We start from the raw sequence: 23576 nt of genomic DNA, 5'->3' as shown, positions 1-23576 counted from the left end.
CACTGGATGCATGGATCAATTCTTTCCCTCACCAGAAGGAAACTGAGACTTGGGATTTTTCTTCCACCCACTCTATGCTGAGCAGAGGGGAGGATATATGGTATCTACCAGTCCAAACCAAAATCTACATTCTCCTTGTGGTGGCTCGACTGTGCCAGACCTGTCAGAACTCCATGACAGGCAAGACATAAGTCAGTACTCTGGGGACCCTGCCTTAAAAAGTTCGGGTCTTGGGCACACAATCCAACCCTTTCCCTTCGCTGGGAGAATCTGGTAGCTAGGGGGTCTCTTTCTGATCATAAGGTGCTGAAACAGGGGCAGGAATTGCTGCAATAAGATGTTTCAAATCTCCCTATTGTATTTGTTAAGTATGGCTTTGCATTCTGTCAGGGTACAGGATCCTTTTCAAATATTTTCTGGATTTTTCAAAAAACAAATTAGTCCACAGATTGTTGCTGAATCAATGTTTGTAGGGGAACAGAAGGTACAGGGCTTCCTACTCAGCCATCTTGTTTATATCACTCTTTTTGGTATTTTAAAGTCATTTTCTTAGTGGTTACTCTGGGAGTTACGAGAAACACCTTAAACTTACAACCTTCTAGTTTGAAACAATATCAGCTTTGTTTCAATATTATACAAAATCTTTGTTCTTATATAGCTCTGTTACTTCCCCTTTTTGTTGTTAATGTCACTAATTACATCTTTATACTTTACCCTTTTACATAGATTTATAATCAATGTTTTATGCATTTGCATTTTAAATCATATGTAAAAAGAGGAGAAACATACTAAAAGGCAATAATACTAGCTTATATATTTACCTCTGTATATATATTTACCAGTGTTCTTTTTATTTTCAAATGGTTTCAAGTTACTATCTAGTGTTATTTCATTTCAGTATGAATGACTCCCTTTAGCATTTCTTGTAGGGCAGTTTTACCAGCAGTGAATTCTTTCAGCTTTTGCTTATTTGGGAGTGTATAAATTTTCTTTCTTTAAAAAAAAAATGTCTCCTTGTTTTAAAGGATAGCTTTGCTGGATATCAATTATTTGGTTGACAGTTTTTTTTTCTTTCAGCACTTTAAATGTCATCCCACTTCTTTCTGTTATCCATGGTTTCTGTTGAGAAACTTGCTGCTAATATTGTTGAGTATAACTAGTACATGATAAATTGCTTCTCTCTTGGTGCTTTCAGTATTTTTTTCTTTGGCTTTCAACACTTTGATTATAATGTGTCTCAGGGTGGATCTGTTTGTTTATATTACTTGGAGTTCACTGAGCCTTTTGTATGTGTAGATCATGTATTTTATCAACTTTGGGAAGTTTTTAAGCATTATTTCTTCAAATGATCTCCTCTCCTTTCTCTCTCTCCTCTCCTTCTGGGACTCCCATTATCACATTGTGTGTTGGTACATTTTATAGTGTCCCACAGGTCTATTAGGTTCTGTTCATTTTTCCTCACTTTTTCTTTCTGCTCGTCTTACTGAATATTTTCAATTGTCCTATCTTCCTGTTTGTTGATTCTTTTCTGCTTGCTCCAATCTGCTGTTGAAACCCTCTAGTAAATTTTAAAATTTCAGTTATTGTATTTTTCAGGTCCAGAATTCCTATTTGGGTTCCTTTTTATTATATTTTTCTCTTTATTGATGTTCTCTATTTGGGGGATATCATTTTCCTGGTTTCCTTTAGTTCTTTTCCATGGTTTCCTTTAGCTCTTTGAGTATATTTAAGACAGTTGGTTTAAAGTCTTTCAGTAGTAAGTGCAATGTGTGGGCTTCCTCAGGGATAGTTTCTGTCAATTTATTTATTTCCCTTTTAATGGGATGTACTTTCTTGTTCCTTTGTATGCCTCATTTTTTGGTTAAAACTGAACATTTTGAGTATTATAATGTGGTAACCATAGAAATCACATTCTCCTCCTTCTGCAGTTGTTGTTGTTTCTTACTGGGGGTTCTTGTTGTTTGCTTAGTGACTGTTTTTTAAAGTAATTTTTACTAATTTTAAAAGATCATATCCTCTGTTTTGTATGGTCTCTGATGTCTCTGTTCCTTTGGCTTGTGGTCAGATGGTGATTTATTGGTGATTTATGTAAACACCTAAGTTAAAAAAAAAACCCAGGAAAACTGTTCTGGTCTTTGCAGATAGGCCCTATCTAGGGGCACCCTTTCAAGACTAAGCCAGTCTATTTACTACTCTGCCTTAGCCTTCACTTCCTGCTTGCACTGAACCTAAAGATCAGCCTGGGGTGAAAGCTAAGTGTCTTCTCAGACTTTATCTGAGCATATGTACTATCCTGGGCAAACTTTTAGATTCCTTGTTAATATGAAGAAAATTTGTTGTTTTTTCTTTGTCTTTTATTATGAATAACTTCTGTTTAACTTCTCTTCAGCTTCAATAACACATTCTTCTGCTGTGCTCTTTCTTCTGGTAAGTCCATTCAGTTAACCCTTTATAATTTTTTTGTTAATAGGCTTTACTTTTTAGAGCAGATTTAGGTTTACAGAACATGAGAGCTTTTCCAAAGTCCTTATTCCCCAAAGTAACTCTCCAGCTTTTCCTCCCAGACTTTCACCATGCTAATGTTTGTCCAACTGTAATCTTTTGTCTCCAGTGGCAGAAGCTCATTCATTTGCTTTTCTATGTTTTCAAGGTATGCCCTCTACATGGCCATTTTTCTGCCCTGAAAGAGTAATTACATGAAACAAATCAAGTGCGTTACATCATTCCTTTTGTTTTGTTTTGTTTTTTGTTTTTGTTTGTTTGCTTGTTTTGGCCATGCCATGAGGGTTGTGGAATCTTAGTTCCCTGACCAGAGATCAAACATGGGCCCACAGCAGTTAAAGTGCCGAGTCTTACCCACTGGACCACCAGGGAATCCCCACATCATTCTTTTCTTTTAAATGCTTAAAATATATTTTAATAAGTTGATGTTGCAACATTGCTCCATTTCTCAGAAAAACTCCAAAGGTATAAGGAATGAATCAAACATGGTACACCAGTAAAAAATGGACAGCATAACTACCTAAGATAGGCAAGGCTTAAAACTACTGTCTGACCTTCATCATACAACAACTCTATTCCCAGAAAGGTCAAAATTGACAAACACAATTCTTTATGAACAAGGTCCACTCTGTCCTTCCAGAAACCAGGTGCCTACAACTGAATGCAGACTGGTGTCTTAAACAGCCACTGTGCTGGTAAGGAAGGTGGGGTAAATTTAAGTTAAAGTGCCTTAAAGCTCTCCTACCTTGCTCCAGTCACATTTTCCTTGATTCAGCATTCGTTTCCTGTAAGCCTTTGAATATTTTCCAGAGTTCTGACAAAGTTGATACTAACAGTTTATGCTCATTTTTTTTGTTTGTTTGTTTCTGTGAAGGGATGGGACCTTGGAACTTCTTACTCTGCCATTTTCACTAATGTCATCTCTTTTGATGCATTTTTACCTACATCATTCAAGGCCCTCAAATATTGACTATTATTTATCTTATTTCTACCACTTTTATTTAAGCAGCCACTTTTATTTAACAGCTTATGTTTCAGCCAAACTCTATTTACTGCTTCATCTATATGCCCTATACTTTCCTGTCTTAGTGATTTGCTTCATGTTGTTTCTTTTGTTTAGAATCTGTCAATCAATAGAATCTGCACATCAATGGAAGAGCTTCAAGGGGCCTATGAACATATAAAAATTATATGTAAAACTTTGTGAGTCTGGGAATATGTGATTTTTTTCCTGGAGGAGAGTGTCCTTAGATTCTCAAAAGAGTGTGTGACTAAAACAAAGCAACAAAAGGTAACAATTACTTGCTCAGGCTGTCCTTGCTTTCCTCTCTCCTTTTAAATAAAATAAATCCTACCCATTCTTTAGTGCCCAGTTTAAATGTTATCTCCTTCATGATACCTCCCTTTTTATCTGGAAATAATCTCTTCTTTGGCTTAATTCTCAGACTCACTTTATGTCTAAGCTTTTAAAGTGCTTTTCATTTTCTATCATGTGTTACAATTATGAATATATTTTTAATGGAAAGAGTTTTGGAGTTGGACATATATGGATTTGACTCTTGGTTCTATGACTTAATAATTTTGTGGCCTTGGACAAGACATTGAACCTCTCAAGTTTTATTGGTAAAAGAGTGATGATAATTATATCTAGGCTGTGGTATTTTTAAAAAAAATTATTTATTTATTTATTTATTTATTTATTTATTTATTTATGGCTGTGTTGGGTCTTCGTTTCTGTATGAGGCCTTTCTCTAGTTGCAGCAAGTGGGGGCCACTCTTCATCGCGGTGCGTGGGCCTCTCACTATTGCGGCCTCTCTTGTTGTGGAGCACAGGCTCCAGACGCGCAAGCTCAGTAATTGTGGTTCACGGGCCTAGTTGGTCTGCGGCATGTGGGATCTTCCCAGACCAGGGCTCGAACCTGTGTCCCCTGCATTGGCAGGCAGATTCTCAACCACTGCGCCACCAGGGAAGCCCTAGGCTGTGGTATTTTTGTGAGGATTAAATTAAATATGATAAAATATGTTAAACACCACGTTCTTTCTGGCAGATAGTGGATACCCAATAAATGTGAATTGTGGTATTGGTTAGCAATACTTTCATCTGCAAGTAACAAAAAACTTAATTAATAATTATTTGAACCATAGGACATTTTGTTTACTTATCAAGAACTTTGGAGGATGTGGTTCTATGTTTCATTTAGTGGTTCAATTATGTCATGAAGGACTTCAACTATTTCTATCCTGTTGTTCCATCACTTTCAGTATATGGCTTTTTTGTCTTCATTCTTATTGCCTTATGGTTGCAAGATAGCTGCTGCAGCTGCAGGAAAAGCATCCTCACATTTATATGGAAAAAGGAGAGAGGTGTAAAGTTTTCTTCTCATTAGTTTGAAGGAAGCCTAGCAAAATCTTCCACAGAGACTTCCAAAAGACTTCCCTTTACATTTTGCACAGAACTTCATCATATGACCACTTCTAATTGCATGGAAGTCTGGGAAAGTAAATATTTGACAAAGGAAAATGGGAATGGAATTTTGAATCACTTAAACTAATCATGATTCATCTCTTGAAGCTGGGATATATTGTGATTCCAAACAAAAGTGAAGTGCTGTTAGCAAGTAAGAGGAGGACAGTAGCTCTTGAGGGGGCAATGAAATTCCTTTTGCCCTTTTACATCTTTATCTTTTTCTGTGTGCTCCTGAAGGGCAGGGTCCATGTCTTCATTCTTTCCATAAACCCAGCATGTAATATAGTACTTGGCATATAGTAGATGCTTCTTGACTGTTCAATCAGTACAAACCAACCTGGTTGTTGTGTTTGAATTCTCCATGACTGATCATTACCCTTGTTAGGAAAACAAGCGTTAAATATAAGAATTATATAAAAGTCTACAGTTTTTAGTTCCTGAAGAAATCTTTCAGAATATTGACTTCTGGGCAGAGAGGTCAACTGCATTGCTATGCTAGGCTGTCTATTTTTTGTGTGATTTCCAAAGCTTGTTTGGATTTGGTAAAAGGTCTTTGTTTTGGCCTTGATCAGTGATATTTACATAAATTTGGTACTCTTTGTTGTTCTAAATGATCTATTGATGTATTTGTGGGGGTTTGATCTCTTGTGTCTTGATGAGGTCAGAATTCCCTTTCTCCTGAATGGCTCCAAATGTTGATTACACAACTCATTTGAGCACCAGAAGTGGGAGAAGCAAGAGGACATGACCTATTTACCCACTGGAAAAGGGAATCCATGCCTTTTGCAAATGCAATAAGGAGATAGTACTTTTGGGGACACAGGTAGAGAGCCAGGGAAAGAAGCATTTCTTTTTGTTTTTAAAACTTTTCAAAGATTAAAAATAAAATCTTCATCAATTTGAAAGCTTCTTCCTATAGCTTTCTCCAAGCTGAGAACGCTTGGACTATCATTCATCTCTTTGAGTTTCCATTTCTTCATGTGTTAAAAGGGACTAAGGGTGTTACCTACCTCATATATTGTGATGATCAGATGAGACAATGTATGTGAAAGTTCTTTGTAGACCACATAGTGGATTGTACAAATAATTTACATGACTTTTCTCAGCTTTAGGCCCACTACCTCTATGAAGCTAATCCCAATCCAGAGATTGACCTTGCCCTTATAGAGTAAGAGTGGCTCACACGACATCTTAAAGTTTCTAACATCATTTCAGAAATCTAGTGGCTCTGGAAGCAAGAGAAAAAGACTGGTGTGGGTTGAAAAGTATTTTCCTTTGAAATACCTGTAGTGGTAGTCACCTTGAGTCTAAGCCATTATTCATGCAGGGCTGGTCTTCACTGTTGGGCCAGGTCTTCAGGAGATTTGTCTTACTTTTGCTGTTTAGAGAAGAAGAATAAGGAAACAGCTTTATGCTGGCACCTAACATTTGGAAGAAAACCAGTTAGTGACATGGACTATTTACAACCCCATAGACAGTTACAGGCAGAGGGGCAGGTTAATCATGGGAGTCTGACAGGCACTGAGGCACAAGGCAGAGGTGCTTCAGAGGTGAATTTCTGCATGGTAATGAGGAGAGACGTTCTCCCTATATACAACAAAGTGTGATTTTGCTGCTCTGAGAATGACAGGGAATCCAGGAGTGCTTTGGGAAAAAGAAAGTTTACAGCCTTGGGGCACCTACAAATACCCGCTTACTTATAGTGAGTCCTGGCAGCAGTGGCAGTGGGGAGGTGCTGCTTGCAAATAGCTTTAAGAGCAGTGGGTGCTGCTTGTGGGTAGCAACCTTTATAAACCTTCATAAGCCTTAGGTTTTGGAGCCTCCATCCATCATTATATCAAATATAATAAAAGACACCCACAGTACACATGAAATAGAATTTTATTACTGTAAAAAATTATAAAAGATTTTTTAAATGTTACTTTTGAAATTATTTGGCTACAATGAACTCCTTTAATTTACAATGGGCTATGATTTCTAAGTAATCACTATGCATACTTGGGAATTCTTGTAAAGTGAGAAAATATAACCCACAAATTGTTTTCAAATGTAATTCAAGTTTTTATGAATATTAAAAGTAACTTTGATTGAAGTTTGCATATATTAAGCATTTATTTCCACACTGCAGGGTTTTGTTTTTTTTTTCATGTTTCAGAGCCAGAAAGAATAAAATGACCCTAATTATGGAATTGGATACCTAAGCTGTGTGAGCACTGGTGGTGAACACATGTGAGACACCCCCAAGGACTCCCAGAAATACCTGGGAGAAGTTTTCAAAGACCTGAAGTCTTGCATTGTGCAGGTGTGGAAAGAGCTGATGACACTTGGGTTATTACTATCAGGTTACCCATACTAGTCCCTGTAGGCAGGTAAGACTGAGAGAAACTCAAGTTATAGACCTAAAATATGTGACAATGGATTGGCCTAGGAGTAAGCAGTTACCAATCAGCTCAAAAGAAACTCAGTGAAAAAACAAAAAGAAAAAAAGGCCAACAGATTGTGGCCCCTTATTGAGAACTATGGTAAATTCTTGCTTTCTCTTTTGGTCAGATTGGCTGCCTCAGGAAGGATTCCGTGCTAAAGTTTCTTGAACCAGAAACCTAGAAGTCATCTTGACTCCTTCACCTTCTCTTAAACCCTATGTCTAATCCCTCATTAAGTTTTCTGGATTTTACCTCTAAAACATCCTGAATCCATTAACTTTTTTTCTACCTCCTCTGCCAACACTCTGGTCCAAGATACCATCATTTCTCTCCTGTACTGCTGCAACATTTTCCTAACCTGTATCCCTGCTTCCACACTTACTTACCTACTTACATGCACATAGAAATACATATGCACTCTATCTACTGTACATCGTCCACATAGCATCCACAGTTAGCTTTTAAAAATGTAAGCCAGGTCATGTCATTTTCTTCTTAAAACACTCCAATGGCTTTCTATCTCACTTGGAATAAAATCCAAATAGACAGTATGTAATTTGGCCTCTGTCTATCTCACTAGCTTCATGCCCCACCACTCTCCTTGAGATCTGCTATACTCTAGCCGCAATGATCTTCTCTTAAACCATCAAGATACTTCCTACTACAGCGCCTCTGCACATGATTTTCTCTCTGCCTGGATTAGTCAATCTTCCAATTACCCATGCCTAAATCTTATACTTTGGGTCTCAGTACTGGTCACCCCACTCAGAATCCTTCTCTGATCACGCTCTTTAATGTAGCTCTCACATTATTCTCCTAGTACTTTATTTATTTCAAAGAACTTGTTATAATTTATAAATACTTTCTTTGTATGTTGCTTTAATTATTTTTGGTTAGTCACCTGAAGTAAGCTCCATGACAGCAGGGACTGTGACTTTCTTGTTCAGTCTCTTCTCACAGTAGGTGCTCAATAAATACTTGTTGAAAGAATTAGTACAGCATATTACATCAAGCTTGTTTACTAGTTATTTTCATGTGTATGTCCTAGCTCCGCCTGCTGCATTAGAATACAACCAGCAAAAATTGACCCAGGTAATGTGTGAGATAGTAAAGAAGGAAGGAGACAACTTCTGGGAAGCCAATTGTCTTGCAGATGGAGTGGGTGACTAAGACACCATCAAATGTCTCAGTAAGTAGCTCACAGAGGGCATAAGTTTCACGTGATTCTTCAACAGTGTTTGGGAAATTATGCTGAGAAGAGAAGAATGAAAAGTTTTCAGGTCTCAAACAGGGTGTCATCCCCATGGAAAGATTTGACACCCACTTATCCACCCATCTAGGAAAATGGAGGTTCTCTCCCCACTTGATTGTCAACACACTCATTTTTGTCTTGAGATTCCAACTTGTATCTGATTCTGCCTGGTTTGGAAGTAGAAAATGAATATGATTATTCTTGTGTTTGGAACTGCTCGAGATCCCCATTTCAAAACTAATTAATGGCCCTGTATCCCCTTCTCCACATAGAAACTTAAAGCCACAGTGTATTTCAGCTAGTGGGGCTATTTGGAGCTCCTAGTGCACCCTCTTTTGTGTTATTGATGAAGAAACTGAGATCCAGGGGAGAGAATTGATTTGGTCAAAAGCATGTCTGTTGATCCCCTCAAGCCAATTGTTTTTCTCTTTCCAGCTACATTATAAGCTCTTTAAGGAAAGTGACTATCTCTACATTTTATTTCCCCTAATGCCCAGCAGAGGGTTAATACACAGTAGATCCCTATGTATTTATTGGCTGCCATATTACATTCAGTGGGTCACATTGTGAATACATTTTTGCCCTTTAAGAAATCAGTCATGTCTTTCATTTCCTGCCTATTTTTTTTTGTTTATGAATTAAAACTCTAGCAGATAGATTTAAAGGTAAGTGATATTGTATTTCATAGAAAACAATATTGGAGAATTAAATTTCTCATCCTTTAACTCTCTTTAGTCTATCTTCTCCCTTTATACCTATGACCAGAATCTTTTCTTTTCTTAACATAGGTTGCTCTAGAAAAGCCAGTTACAAACTACCATTTGTTCATTCATTTATTCATGCATTAATTCAACACATATGTCCCAATGGCATGCTATGTATGGCAGAGAGAAATACATAAATGCAATACAAGAATGCTAGGAGTGTTATAATGGAAAGGCAGGCAACTGTAGGGTCCAGTCAGGAAAACAGAAGATATTATGTATTTTAAGCAGAAGGGAATTGATAAAGGCAATTGGTTATACTGAAGTTCGAAATATGAAAGAGCAAAGTGAGATAACCAGACAATCCAGAGATTAATAACTGCAGGAAATTGCTAGGGCTGGAGGAATAAAAAATCTATGGAAGGAAGTTATGAACAACCAGTTTTTGAATCTTTGAGAAGGAGACATGGCATGTTGGACTTCTGAAGAGTAAATGCAACTTAAGGGGTATTAGGACCCCTGAAGGGAATATGGTTCAATGGATATTGGTCCAAGGGTTGCAGCTTATTGATGAGAAACTGACTCTGATTGTCAAGGGGAAATGACTTAGCTGCTGCTTTGAAGGGACACAGGGAGACTGGGTGCTGGTAGTTCTGAGAGAAGCTACTGGATGTGTTGATATCTATTCTCAGATATCACTCTAGTTGCCTTCCATTGGCATAGTGTAACTAAAAGTCAGTTGGCAAGTGGTCTGGGAAGGGTGGTGTGCAGAATCCATTACAGATCAGTATACAGAAGAGTGCAGGTGAAGCTGAGAGACAATAGATAAATAGCCAGCATAGCAATGAAAGACTAACTAAATTTGAATGAGATACTATAGGGAAGATGGCAGAGTAGAAGGACGTGCTCTCACTCCCTCTTACAAGAGCACCAGAATCACAACTAACTGCTGAACAATCATCGACAGGAAGACCTGGACCTCACTAAAAAATACCCCACGACCAAAGACAAAGGAGAAGCCACAATGAGATGGCAGGAGAGGGGCAATCACAATAAAATCAAATCCCATAACTGCTGGGTGGGTAACTGACAAACTGGAGAACACTTATACAACAGAAGTCGACCCACTGGACTGAAGGTTCTGAGCCCCACATCACGCTTCCCAACCTGGGGGTACAGCAATGGGAGGAGGAAATCCTAGAGATTCAGACTTTGAAGGCTAGCAGGATTTGATTACAGGACTTCAACAGGACTGGGGGAAACAAAGACTCCATGCTTGGAGGGCACACACAAAGTACTGTGCACATCGGGACCCAAGGGAAGAAGCAGTGACCCCATAGGAGACTGAACCAGACCTATCTGCTAGTGTTGGATGGTCTCCTGCAGGGGCAGGGGGTGGCTGTGTCTCACCATGAGGACAAGGACACTGGCAGTGGAAGTTCTGGGAAGTACTCCTTGGTGTGAGCCATCCCAGAGTCCACCACTAGCCCCAACAAAGAGCCCAGGTAGGCTCCAGTGTTGGGTCACCTCAGGCCAAACAACCAACAGGGAGGGAACCCAGCTGCACCCATCAGCAGTGAAGCAGATTAAAGTTTTACTGAACTCTACCCACCAGAGCAACAGTCACCTCTACCGACCACCAGTCCCCACCATCAGGAAGCTTGCACAAGCCTCTTAGATAGCCTCATCCACCAGAGGGCAGACAGCAGAAGCAAGAAGAATTACAATCCTGCAGCCTGTGGAACAAAACCCACATTCACAGAAAGATAGACAAGATGAAAAGACAGAGGGCTATGTACTAGATGAAGGAACAAGACAAAAACCCCAGAAAAACAACTAAATGAAGTGGAGATAGGCAACTTTCCAGAAAAAGAATTCAGAATAATGATAGTGAAGATGATACAGGACCTTGGAAAAAGAATGGAGGCAAAGATCGAGAAGATGCAAGAAATGTTTAACAAAGACCTAGAAGAATTAAAAAAAAACAAATAGAGAAGAGCAATACAATAACTGAAACGAAAAATACACTAGAAGTAATCAAGAGCAGAATAACTAAGGCAGAAGAACGGATAAGTGATCTGGAAGACAGAATGGTGGAACTCACTGCTGCGGAACAGAATAAAGAAAAAAGAATGAAAAGAAAGAAGACAGCCTAAGAGACTTCTGGGACAACATTAAACGCAAGAACATTCGCATTATAGGGGTCCCAGAAGGAGAAGAGAGAGAGAAAGGACCCAAGAAAATATTTGAAGAGATTATAGTCGAACACTTCCCTAACATGGGAAAGGAAATAGCCACTCAAGTCCAGGAAGCACAGAAAGTCCCATACAGGGTAAACCCAAGGCAAAATTTGCTGAGACACATAGTAATCAAACTGGCAAAAATTAAAGGCAAAGAAAAATTATTGAAGGCAGCAAGGGAAAAATGACAAATAACACACAAGGGAACTCCCATAAGGTTAACAGCTGATTTCTCAGCAGAAACTCTACAAGCCAGAAGGGAGTGGCATGACATATTTAAAGTGATGAAAGGGAAGAACCTGCAGCCAAGATTACTCTACCCGGCAAGGATCTCATTCAGATTCAAGAGAGAAATCAAAAGCTTTACAGAGAAACAAAAGCTGAGAGAATTCAGCACCACCAAACCAGCTCCACAACAAATGCTAAAGGAACTTCTCAAAGTGGAAAACACAAGAAAAGAAAAAGACCTACAAAAACAAACCTAAAACAATTAAGAAAATGGTAACAGGAACATACATATCGATAATTACCTTAAACGTGAATGGATTAAATGCTCCAACCAAAAGACATAGGCTTGCTGAATGGATACAAAAACAAGACCCATATATATGTTGTCTACAAGAGACCCACTTCAGACCTAGGGACACATAAAGACTGAAAGTGAGGGGATGGAAAAATATATTCCATGCAAATGGACATCAAAAGAAAGCTGGAGTAGCAATACTCATATTAGAAAAAATAGACTTTAAAATAAAGAATGTTACAAGAGACAAGGAAGGACACTACATAAAGAGCAAGGGATCAATCCAAGAAGAAGATATAACAATTATAAATATATATGCACCCAACATAGGAACACCTCAATACATAAGGCAACTGCTAACAGCTATAAAAGAGGAAATTGACAGTAACACAATAATAGTGGGGGACTTTAACATCTCACTTACACGAATGGACAGCTCATCCAAACAGAAAATTAATAAGGAAACACAAGCTTTAAATGACACAATAGAGCAGATAGATTTAACTGATATTTATAGGACATTCCATCCAAAAACAGCAGATTACACTTTCTTCTCAAGGGCACACGAAACATTCTCCAGGATAGATCACATCTTGGGTCACAAATCAAGCCTCAGTAAATTTAAGAAAATTGAAATCATATCAAGCATCTTTTCTGACCACAATGCTATGAGATTAGAAATCAATTACAGGGAAAAAAACATAAAAAACACAAACACATGGAGGCTAAAGAATACATTGCTAAATAACCAAGAGATCACTGAAGAAATCAAACAGGAAATCAAAAAATACCTAGAAACAAATGACAATGAATACACAACAATTCAAAACCTATGGGATGCAACAATAGCAGTACTAAGAGGGAAGTTTATAGCAATACAATCCTACATCAAGAAACACGAAAAATCTCACATAAACAGTCTAACTTTACACCTAAGGAACTAGAGAAAGAAGAACAAACAAAACCCAAAGTTAGTAGAAGGAAAGAAATCATAAAAATCAGAGCAGAAATAAATGAAACAGAAACAAACAAAACAATAGCAAAGATCAATAAAACTAAAAGCTGGTTCTTTGAGAAGATAGACAAAATTGATAAGCCATTAGCCAGACTCATCAAGAAAAAGAGGGAGAGGACTCAAATCATTAAAATTAGAAATGAAAAAGGAGAAGTTACAACAGACACCGCAGATATACAAAGCATCCTAAGAGACTAGGACAAGCAACTCTATGCCAATAAAATGGACAACCTGGAAGAAATGGACAAATTCTGAGAAAGGTATAACCTTCCAAGACTGAACCAGGAAGAAATAGAAAATACGAACAGACTAATACAAGTAATGAAATTGAAACTGTGATTAAAAATCTTCCAACAAAGAAAAGGCCAGGGCCAGATGGCTTCCAGGTGAATTCTATCAAACATTTAGAGAAGAGCTAACACTGATTCTTCTCAAACTCTTCCAAAAATTGCAGAGGAAGGAACAGTCCCAAACTCATTCTATGAGGCCACCATTGCCCTGATACCAAAACCAGACAAAGATACTACAAAAATAGAAAATTACAGACCAATATCACTCATGAATTTAAATGCAAATATCCTCAAGAAAATACTTTATTGCAATCCAACAACACATTAAAAGGATCACACACCATGATCAAGTGGAATTTATCCCAGGGATGCAAGGATTCTTCAATATATGCAAATTAATCAATGTTATACACCATATTCAAAACCTGAAGAACAAAAACCATATGATAATATTAATAGATGAAGAAAAAGCTTTCAACAAAATTCAACACCCATTTATGATAAAAACTCTCCAGAAAGTGGGCATAGAGGGAACCTACAACAACATAATAAAGGTCATATACGACAAACCCTCAGCAAACATCATTCTCAATGGTGAAAAACTGAAAGCATTTCCTCGAAGATCAGGAACTATACAAGGATGTCCACTCTTGCCACTACTATTCAACATAGTTTTGTAAGTCCTAGCCACGTCAATCAGAGAAAAAGAAATAAAAGGAATACAAATTTGAAAAGAAGAAGAAAAACTGTCACTGTTTGCAGATGACATGATACTATACATAGAGAATCCTAAAGATTACACCAAAAAAACGACTAGAGCTAATAAATGAATTTGGTAAAGTTGCAGGATACAAAATTAATGCACAGAAATCTCTTGCATTCCTATACACTAATGATGAAAAATCTGAAAGAGAAACTAAGGAAACACTCCCATTTACCATTGCAACAAAAAGAATAAAATACCTAGGAATAAACCTACCTAGGGAGACAAAAGGTCTCTATGCAGAAAACTATAAGACACTGATGAAAGAAATTAAAGATGATACAAAGAGATGGAGAGATATACCATGTTCTTGGATTGGAAGAATCAATACTGTGAAAATGACTATACTTCCCAAAGCAATCTACAGATTCAATGCAATCTCTATCAAATTACCAATGGCATTTTTTATGGAACTAGAACAAAAAATCTTAAAATTTGTATGGAGACACAAAGACCCCAAATAGCCAAAGTGGTCTTGAGGGAAAAAACCAGAGCTGGAGGAATCAGGCTCCCGGACTTCAGACTATACTACAAAGCTATAGTAATCATGACAATATGGTACTGGCACCAAAACAGAAATATAGATCAATGGAACAGGTTAGAAAGCCCAGAGATAAACGCACGCACCTATGGTCAACTAATCTATGACAAAGGAGGCAAGGATATACAATGGCGAAAAGACAGTCTCTTCAATAAGTGGTGCTGGGAAAACTGGACAGCTACATATAGAAGAATGAAATTAGACCACTCCCTAACACCATACACAAAAATAAACTCAAAATGGATTAGAGACCGAAATGTAAGACTGGACACTGTAAATCTCTTAGTGGAAAACATAGGAAGAACACTCTTTGACATAAATCACTACAAGATCTTTTCTGATCTACCTCGTAGAGTGATGGAAATAAAAACAAAAACAAACAAATGGGACCTAATGAAACTTAAAAGTTTTTGCACAACAAAGGAAACTACAAACAAGACAGAAAGACAACCCTCAGAATGAGAGAAAATATTTGCAAACGAATCAATTGACAAAGGATTAATCTCCAAAATATATAAATAACTCATGCAGCTCAATATTAAAAAAAACAAACAACCCAATACAAAAATGGGCAGAAGACCTAAATAGACATTTCTCTAAAGAAGACATATAGATGGCCAAGAAGCACATGAAAAGCTGCTCAACACCACTCATTATTAGAGAAATGCAAATCAAAACTACAATGAGGTATCACCTCACACCAGTTAGAGTGGGCATCATCAGAAAATCTACAAACAACAAATGCTGGAGAGGGTGTGGAGAAAAGGGAACCCTCTTGCACTGTTGGTGGGAATGTAAATTGATAGAGCCACTATGGAGAACAGTATGGAGGTTCCTTAAAAAACTAAAAATAGGACTACCATATGACCCAGCAATCCCACTACTGGGCATATACCCAGAGAAAACCATAATTGAAAAAGGGTCATGTACCAAAATGTTCATTGCAGCTCTAATTACAATAGCCAGGACATGGAAGCAACCTAAGTGTCCATCAACAGATGAATGGATAAAGAAGATGTGGCACATATATACAATGGGATATTACTCAGCCATAAAAAGAAATGAAATTGAGTTATTTGTAGTGAGGTGGATGGACCTAGAGTCTGTCATACAGAGTGAAGTAAGTCAGAAAGAGGAAAACAAATACCGTATGCTAACACATATATATGGAATATTAAAAAAAAAAAAAAGGTCATGAAGAACCTACTGGCAAAACGGGAACAAAGACACAGATCTCCTAGAGAATGGGCTTGAGGATACGGGGAGGTGGAAGAGCAAGCTCTGACAAAGTGAGAGGGTGGCATGGACATATATACACTACCAAACGAAAAATAGATAGCTACTGGGAAACAGCCACATAGCACAGGGAGATCAGCTCCGTGCTTTGTGACCACCTAGAGGGTTGGGATAGGGAAGGTGGGAGGGAGGGAGACGCAAGAGGGAAGAGAAATGGGAGCATATGTATATGTATAACTGACTCACTTTGATATAAAGCAGAAACTAACACACCAATGTAAAGCAATTATACTCCAATAAAGAAGTTTAAGAAAAAGAATTCCATTGTATACATGTAACACATCTTTATCCATTCCTCTGTCGATGGACGTGTAGGTTGCTTCCATGTCCTGGCTATTGTAAATAGTGATGCAATTAACACCGGGGAGCATGCATCATTTCAAATTATGGTTATCTCCAGAGATATGCCTAGGAGTGAAATTGCTGGGTCATACGGTAGTTCTATTTTTATTTTTTTAAGGAACCTCCAGACTGTTCTCCATAGTGGCTGTATCAGTTTACATTCCCACCAACAGTGCAAGAGGGTTCCCTTTTCTCCACACCCTCTCCAGCATTTATTGTTTGTAGATTATTTGATGAAGGCCATTCTGACTGGTGTGAGATGATATCTCATTGTAGTTTTGATTTGCATTTCTCTAATGATTAATGATTTTGAGCATGCTTTCATGTGTTTGTTGGCAATGTGTATATGTTCTTTGGAGAAATGTCTATTTAGGTCTTCTGCCCATTTTTGGAATTGGTTGTTTGTTTTTTTGATATTGGGCTGCATGAGCTGCTTGTAAATTTTGGAGATTAATCCTTTGTCAGTTTCTTCATTTGCAAATATTTTCTCCCATTCTGAGGGTTGTCTTTTCCTCTTGCTTATGGTTTCCTTTGCTGTGCAAAAGCTTTGAAGTTTCATTAGGTCCCATTTGTTTATTTTTGTTTTTATTTCCATTTCTTTAGGAGCTGGATCAAAAATGATCTTGCTGTGGTTTCTGTCATAGAGTGTTCTGCCTATGTTTTCCCCTAAGAGTTGGATAGTGACTGGCCTTACATTTCGGTCTCTAATCCATTTTGAGTTTACTTTTGTGTATGGAGTTAGGGAGTGTTCTAATTTCATACTTTTACATGTACCTGTCCAGTTTTCCCAGCACCACTTATTGAAGAGGCTGTCCTTTCTCCACTGTATATTCTTGCCTCCTTTATCAAAGATAAGGTGACCATATGTGCATGGGTTTGTCTCTGGGCTTTCTATCCTGTTCCATTGACCTATGTTTCTGTTTTTGTGCCAGTACCATACTGTCTTGATTACTGTAGCTTTGTAGTATAGTCTGAAGTCCTGGAGCCTGATTGCTCCAGCTCCGTTTTTCTTCCTCAAGATTGCTTTGGCTATTCAGGGTCTCTTGTGTTTCCATACAAATTGTGAAATTTTTAGTTCTAGTTCTGTGAAAAATACCAGTGATAGTTTGATAGGGATTGCATTGAATCTGTAGATTGCTTTGGGTAGTAGAGTCATTTTCCCAATGTTGATTCTTCCAATCCAAGAACATGGTATATCTCTCCATCTATTTGTATCATCTTTAGTGTCTTTCATCAGTGTCTTATAATTTTCTGCATACAGGTCTTTTGTCTCCTTAGGTAGGTTTATTCCTACATATTTTATTCTTTATGTTCAATGGTAAATGGGAGTGTTTTCTACTTTCACTTGAAGATTTTCCATCATTAGTGTATAGGAAGCTAGAGATTTCTGTGCATTAATTTTGTATCCAGTTACATTACCAGATTCATTGATTAGCTCCAGTAGTCTTCTGGTAGCATCTTTAGGATTCTTTATGTATAATACCATGTCATCTGCAAAAAGTGACAGCTTTACTTCTTGTTTTCCGAGTTGGATTCCTTTTATTTCTTTTTCTTCTCTGATTGCTGTGGCTAACAATTCCAAAACTTTGTTGAATGATAGTGATGAGAGTGCGTAACCTTGTCTTGTTCCTGATCTTAGTCAAAATGGTTTCAGTTTTTCACCATTGAGGACAATGTTGGCTGTGGATTTGTCATATATGGCCTTTATTATGTTGAGGAAAGTTCCCTCAGTGCTTACTTTCTGCAGGGCTTTTATCATATATGGGTGTTGAATTTTGTTGAAAGCTTTCTCTGAATCTATTGAGATGATCATATGGTTTTTCTCCTTCAATTTTTTAATATGCTGTATCACATTGACTGATTTGCGTATATTGAAGAATCCTTGCATTCCTGGAATAAACCCCACTTGATCATGGTGTATGATCCTTTTAATGTGCTGTTGGATTCTGTTTGCTAGTATTTTGTTGAGGATTTTTGCATCTCTGTTCATCAGTGATATTGGCCTGTAGTTTTCTTTCTTTGTGACGTCTTTGTCTGGTTTTAGTATCAGGGTGATGGTGGCCTCGTAGAATGAGTTGGGGAGTGTTCCTCCCTCTACAATATTTTGTAAGAGTTTGAGAAGGATAGGTGTTAGCTCTTCTCTAAATGTTTGATCGAATTCGCCTGTGAAGCCATCTGGTCCTGGGCTTTTGTTTGTTGGAAGATTTTTAATCACAGTTTCAATTTCAGTGCTTGTGATTGGGCTGTTCATATTTTCTATTTCTTCCTGGTTTAGTCTCGGCAGGTTGTGCATTTCTAAGAATTTGTCCATTTCTTCCAGGTTGTCCATTTTATTGGCATAGAGTTGCTTGTAGTAATCTCATGATTGTTTGTATTTCTGCAGTGTCAGTTGTTACTTCTCGTTTTTCATTTCTAGTTCTATTGATTTGAGTGTTCTCCCTTTTTTTCTTGATGAATCTGGCTAATGGTTTATCAATTTTGTTTATCTTCTCAAAGAAACAGCTTTTAGTTTTATTGATATTTGCTATCATTTCCTTCATTTCTTTTGCATTTATTTCTGATCTGATCTTTATGATTTCTTTCCCTCTGCTAACTTTGGGTTTTTTTTGTTCTTCTTTCTCTAATGGCTTTAGGTGCAAGGTTAGGTTGTTTATTTGAGATGTTTCCTGTTTCTTAAGGTAGGATTGTATTGCTATAGACTTCCCTCTTAGAACTGCTTTTGCTGCATTCCATAGGTTTTGGGTTATCGTGTCTCCATTGTCATTTGTTTCTAGGTAGTTTTTGATTTCCCCTTAGATTTCTTCAGTGATCACTTCGTTATTAAGTAGTGTATTGTTTACCTTTCATGAGTTTGTATTTTTTACAGATCTTTTCCTGTAATTGATATCTAGTCTCATAGTGTTGTGGTCGGAAAAGATGCTTGATCCGATTTCAATTTTCTTAAATTTACCAAGGCTTGATTTGTGACCCAAGATATGATCTATCCTGGAGAATGTTCCATGAGCACTTGAGAAAAATGTGTATCCTGTTGTTTTTGGGTGGAATGTCCTATAAATATCAATTAAGTCCATCTTGTTTAATGTATCATTTAAAGCTTTTGTTTCCTTATTTATTTTCATTTTGGATTATCTGTCCATTGGTGAAAGTGGGGTGTTAACGTCCCCTACTATGATTGTGTTACTGTCAATTTCCCCTTTATGGCTGTTAGTATTTGCCTTATGCATTGAGGTGCTCCTATGTTGGGGGCAAAAATATTTACAATTGTTATGTCTTCTTCTCGGATCGACCCCTTGATCATTATGTAGTGTCCTTCTTTGTCTCTTGTAATAGTCTTTATTTTAAAGTCTATTTTTTCTTATATGAGAATTGCTACTCCAGCTTTCTTTTGATTTCCATTTGCATGGAATATCTTTTTCCATCCCCTCACTTTCAATCTGTATGCGTCACTAGGTCTGAAGTGGGTCTCCTGTAGACAGCATATATACAGGTCTTGTTTTTGTATCCATTCAGCCAGTCTGTGTCTTTTGGTGGGAGCATTTATTCCATTTACATTCAAGGTAATTATCAATATCTATGTTCCTATTCCCATTTCCTTAAATGTTTTGGGTTTGTTATTGTAAGTGTTTTCCTTCTCTTGTGTTTCTTGCCTAGAGAAGTTCCTTTAGCATTTGTTGTAAAGCTGGTTTGGTGGTGCTGAACTCTCTCAGCTTTTGCTTGTCTGTAAAGGTTTTAATTTCTCCATCAAATCTGAATGAGATCCTTGCTGGGTAGAGTAATCTTGGTAATAGGTTTTTCTCCTTCATCACTTTAAATATGTCCTGCCACTCCCTTCTGACTTGCCGAGTTTCTGCTGAAAGATCAGCTGTTCACCTTATGGGATTCCCTTGTGTGTTATTTGTTGTTTTTCCCTTGCTGCTTTTAATATATTTTCTTTATATTTAATTTTTGATAGTTTGATTAATATTTGTGTTGGCATGTTCCTCCTTGGATTTATCCTGTACGGGACTCTCTGTGCTTCCAGGACTTGATTAACTATTTCCTTTCCCATATTAGGGAAGTTTTCAACTATAATCTCTTCAAATATTTTCTCAGTCCCTTTCTTTTTCTCTTCTTCTTGTGGGACCCCTATAATTCGAATGTTGGTGCATTTAATGTTGTCCCAGAGGTCTCTGAGACTGTGTTCAGTTCTTTTCATTCTTTTTTCTTTATTCTGCTCTGCAGTAGTTATTTCCACTATTTTATCTTCCAGGTCACTTATCCGCTCTTCTGCCCCAGTTATTGTGCTATTGATCCCCTCTAGAGAATTTTTAATTTCATTTATTGTGTTTTTCATTACTGTTTGTTTGCTCTTTAATTCTTCTAGGTCCCTGTTAAACGTTTCTTGTTTTTTCTCTATTCTATTTCCTAGATTTTGGATCAACTCTACTATCATTATTCTGAATTCTTTTTCAGGTAGACTGCCTATTTCCTCTTCATTTGTTAGGTCTGGTGGGTGTTTGCGTTGCTCCTTCATCTGCTGTGTGCTTTTCTGTCTTCTCTTTTTGCTTAACTTACTGTGTTTGGGGTCTCCTTTTCACAGGCTGCTGGTTCGTAGTTCCCGTTGTTTTTGGTGTCTGTCCCCAGTTGCTATTGTTGGTTCAGTGGGTTGTGTAGGCTTCCTGGTGGAAGGGACTAGTGCCTGTGTTCTGGTGGATGAGGTTGGATCTTTTCTCTCTGGTGGGCCGGTCCACATCTGGTGGTGTTTTTGGGGGTGTCTGTTGCCTTATATGATTTTAGGCAGCCTGTGTGCTAATGGGTGGGGTTGTGTTCCTGTCTTGCTAGTTGTTTGTCATAGGGTGTTCTGCACTGTAGCTTGCTGGTCGTTGAATGAAGCTGAGTGTTGGCATTGAGATGGAGATCTCTGGGAGATTTTCACCATTTGTTATTACATGGAGCTGGGAGGTCTCTTGTGGACCAGTGTACTGAACTTGACTCTCCCACCTCAGAGGCACAGCCCTGACGCTTGGTTGGAGCACCAAGAGTCTTTCATCCACATGGCTCAGAATAAAAGGGAGAAACATAGAAAGAAATAAAGAAAGAAGAGAAAATAAAATAAAATAAAGTAAAAAACACAAACAAAAAAAAGGACAGAGAGAACCCTAGGACAAATGGTAAATGCAAAGCTATACAGAAAAAATCACACACAGAAACATACTCATACACACTCACAAAAAGAAAAAGAAAAAAATATATATATCTTTGCTCTCGAAGTCCACCTCCTCAGTTTGGGATGATTTGTTTTCCCTTCAGGTAATCCACAGATGCAGGGTACATCAAGTTGATTGTGGAGATTTAATCCTCTGCTCCTGAGGCTGCTGGGAGAAATTTCCCTTTCTCTTCTTTGTTTGCACAGCTCCCAGGGTTCAGCTTTGTATTTGGACCCACCTTTGTGTGTAGGTCTCCTGAGGGTGTCTGTTCTTCCCTCAGACAGGACGGGGTTCAAGGAGCATCTGATTCGGTGGCTCTGGCTTACTGAACCCGGGGGTAAGTAGGGGTACGGATGTGGGGCGAGACTGCAGTGGCAGAGCCCAGTGTGACATTTTAGCAGCCTGAGGCATGCCGTGCATTCTCCCGGGAAAGTTGTCCCTGGATCTCAGGACCCTGGCAGTGGCGGGCTGCACAGGCTCCTGGGAGGGGACGTGTGGATCATGACCTGTTCTTGCACACAGGCTTCTTGGTGGCTGCAACAGCAGCCTTAGCATCACATGCCCGTCTCTGTGGTCCGCCCTGATAGCCACAGCTCGCAACAGTCTCTGGAGCTCCTATGCACGGTGCTCTTAATCCCCTCTCCTCATGCACCAGGAAACAAAGAGTCAAGAAAAAGTCTTGCCTCTTCAGCAGCTGCAGACTTTTTCCCGGACTCCCTCCTAGCTAGCCATGGCACACTAGCTCCCTTCAGGCTGTGTTCATGCAGCCAACCCCAGTCCTCTCCCTGGGATCCGACCGCTGAAGCCCGATCCTCAGCTCCCAGCCCCCGCCCATCCTGGCGGATGAGCACACAAGCCTCTCGGGCTGATAAGTGTTGGTTGGCACTGATCCTCTGTGCGGGAAACTCTCTGCTTTTCCCTCCGCACCCCTGTTGCTGTGCTCTCCTCTGTGGCTCCAAAGCTTCCCCCCTCCGCCACCTGCAGTCTCTGCCCTCGAAGGGGCTTCCTAGTGTGTGGACACCTTTCCTCCTTCACAGCCCCCGCCCACTGGTGCAGGTCCCATCCCTATTCTTTTGTCTCTGTTTTTTCTTCTTTCTTTTGCCCTACCCAGGTACGTGGGGGAGTTTCTTGCCTTTTGGGAGGTCTGAGGTCTTCTGCCAGCATTCAATAGGTGTTCTGTAGGAGCTGTTCCACATGTAGATGTATTTCTGATATATTTGTGGAGAGGAAGGTGATCTCCACGTCTTACACTTCTGCCATCTTGAAGCTCCTCCCTTTGTTTGTAGATATTTTGCTGATGGCCATTCTGACCAGTGAGAGGTGATACTTCACTGCAGTTTTGATTTACATTTCTCTAATAATTAGTGATATTGAGCATCTTTTCACGTGCTTTTTGGCCATCTATATGTCTTTGGAGAAATGTTTATTTAGATCTTCTGCCCATTTCTTGATTGGCTTTTTTGTTTTTAATATTGAGCTGCATGTGCTGTTTGTATATTTTGGAGATTAATCCTTTGTCAGTTGCTTCGTTTGCAAATATTTTCTCCCAATATGAGGGCTGTCTTTTCGTTTTGTTTGTGGTTTCCTTTGCTGTGCAAAAGCTTTTAAATTTCATTAGGTCCCACTTGTTTACTTTTGTTTCTATTTTCATTATTCTAGGCGGTGGATCAAAAAAGATCTTGCTGTGATTTATGTCAAAGAATGTTCTGCCTATATTTTCTTCGAAGAGTTTCATAGTATCTGGCCTTACATTTAGGTCTTTAATCTATTTTGAGTTTATTTATTTATTTTTTTGGTATAGTGTTAGGGAGTGTTCTAATTTCATTCTTTTACATGTAGCTGTCCAGTTTTCTCAGCAGCACTTATTGAAGAGGCTGTCTTTTCTCCATTGTATATTCTTGCCTCCTTTATCAAAAATAAGGTGACCATATGTGCGTGGGTTTACCTCTTGGCTTTCTATCCTGTTCCATTGATGTATATTTCTGTTTTTGTGCAAGTACCACACTGTCTTGATTACTGTAGCTTTGTAGTA

The 23576-nt window shown here is 38.5% G+C and overlaps 1 long non-coding RNA gene and 1 pseudogene across 2 annotated transcripts in view; one reads left to right on the top strand and one right to left on the bottom strand.

Annotated features, from left to right (window-relative positions):
* Positions 1 to 16272, top strand: part of LOC309620804 — a 102178-nt gene extending 85906 nt beyond the window's left edge. Inside the window, exon 3 of the long non-coding RNA XR_014239648.1 lies at positions 36 to 16272. This is a non-coding gene — a long non-coding RNA (uncharacterized lncRNA). The remainder of the gene's footprint in view (positions 1 to 35) is intronic.
* Positions 1 to 23576, bottom strand: part of LOC309620687 (large ribosomal subunit protein uL16 pseudogene) — a 577085-nt pseudogene that overhangs the window by 324225 nt on the left and 229284 nt on the right. The gene's annotated exons all lie outside the window — the stretch shown is intronic.

Source organism: Balaenoptera borealis (assembly GCF_965194805.1).
Source record: "Balaenoptera borealis genome assembly, chromosome: X".
Taxonomy (NCBI): domain Eukaryota; kingdom Metazoa; phylum Chordata; class Mammalia; order Artiodactyla; family Balaenopteridae; genus Balaenoptera; species Balaenoptera borealis.
The sequence above is the reverse complement of the archived record's forward strand: the minus strand, read 5'-3'. Positions and strand labels throughout refer to the sequence as shown.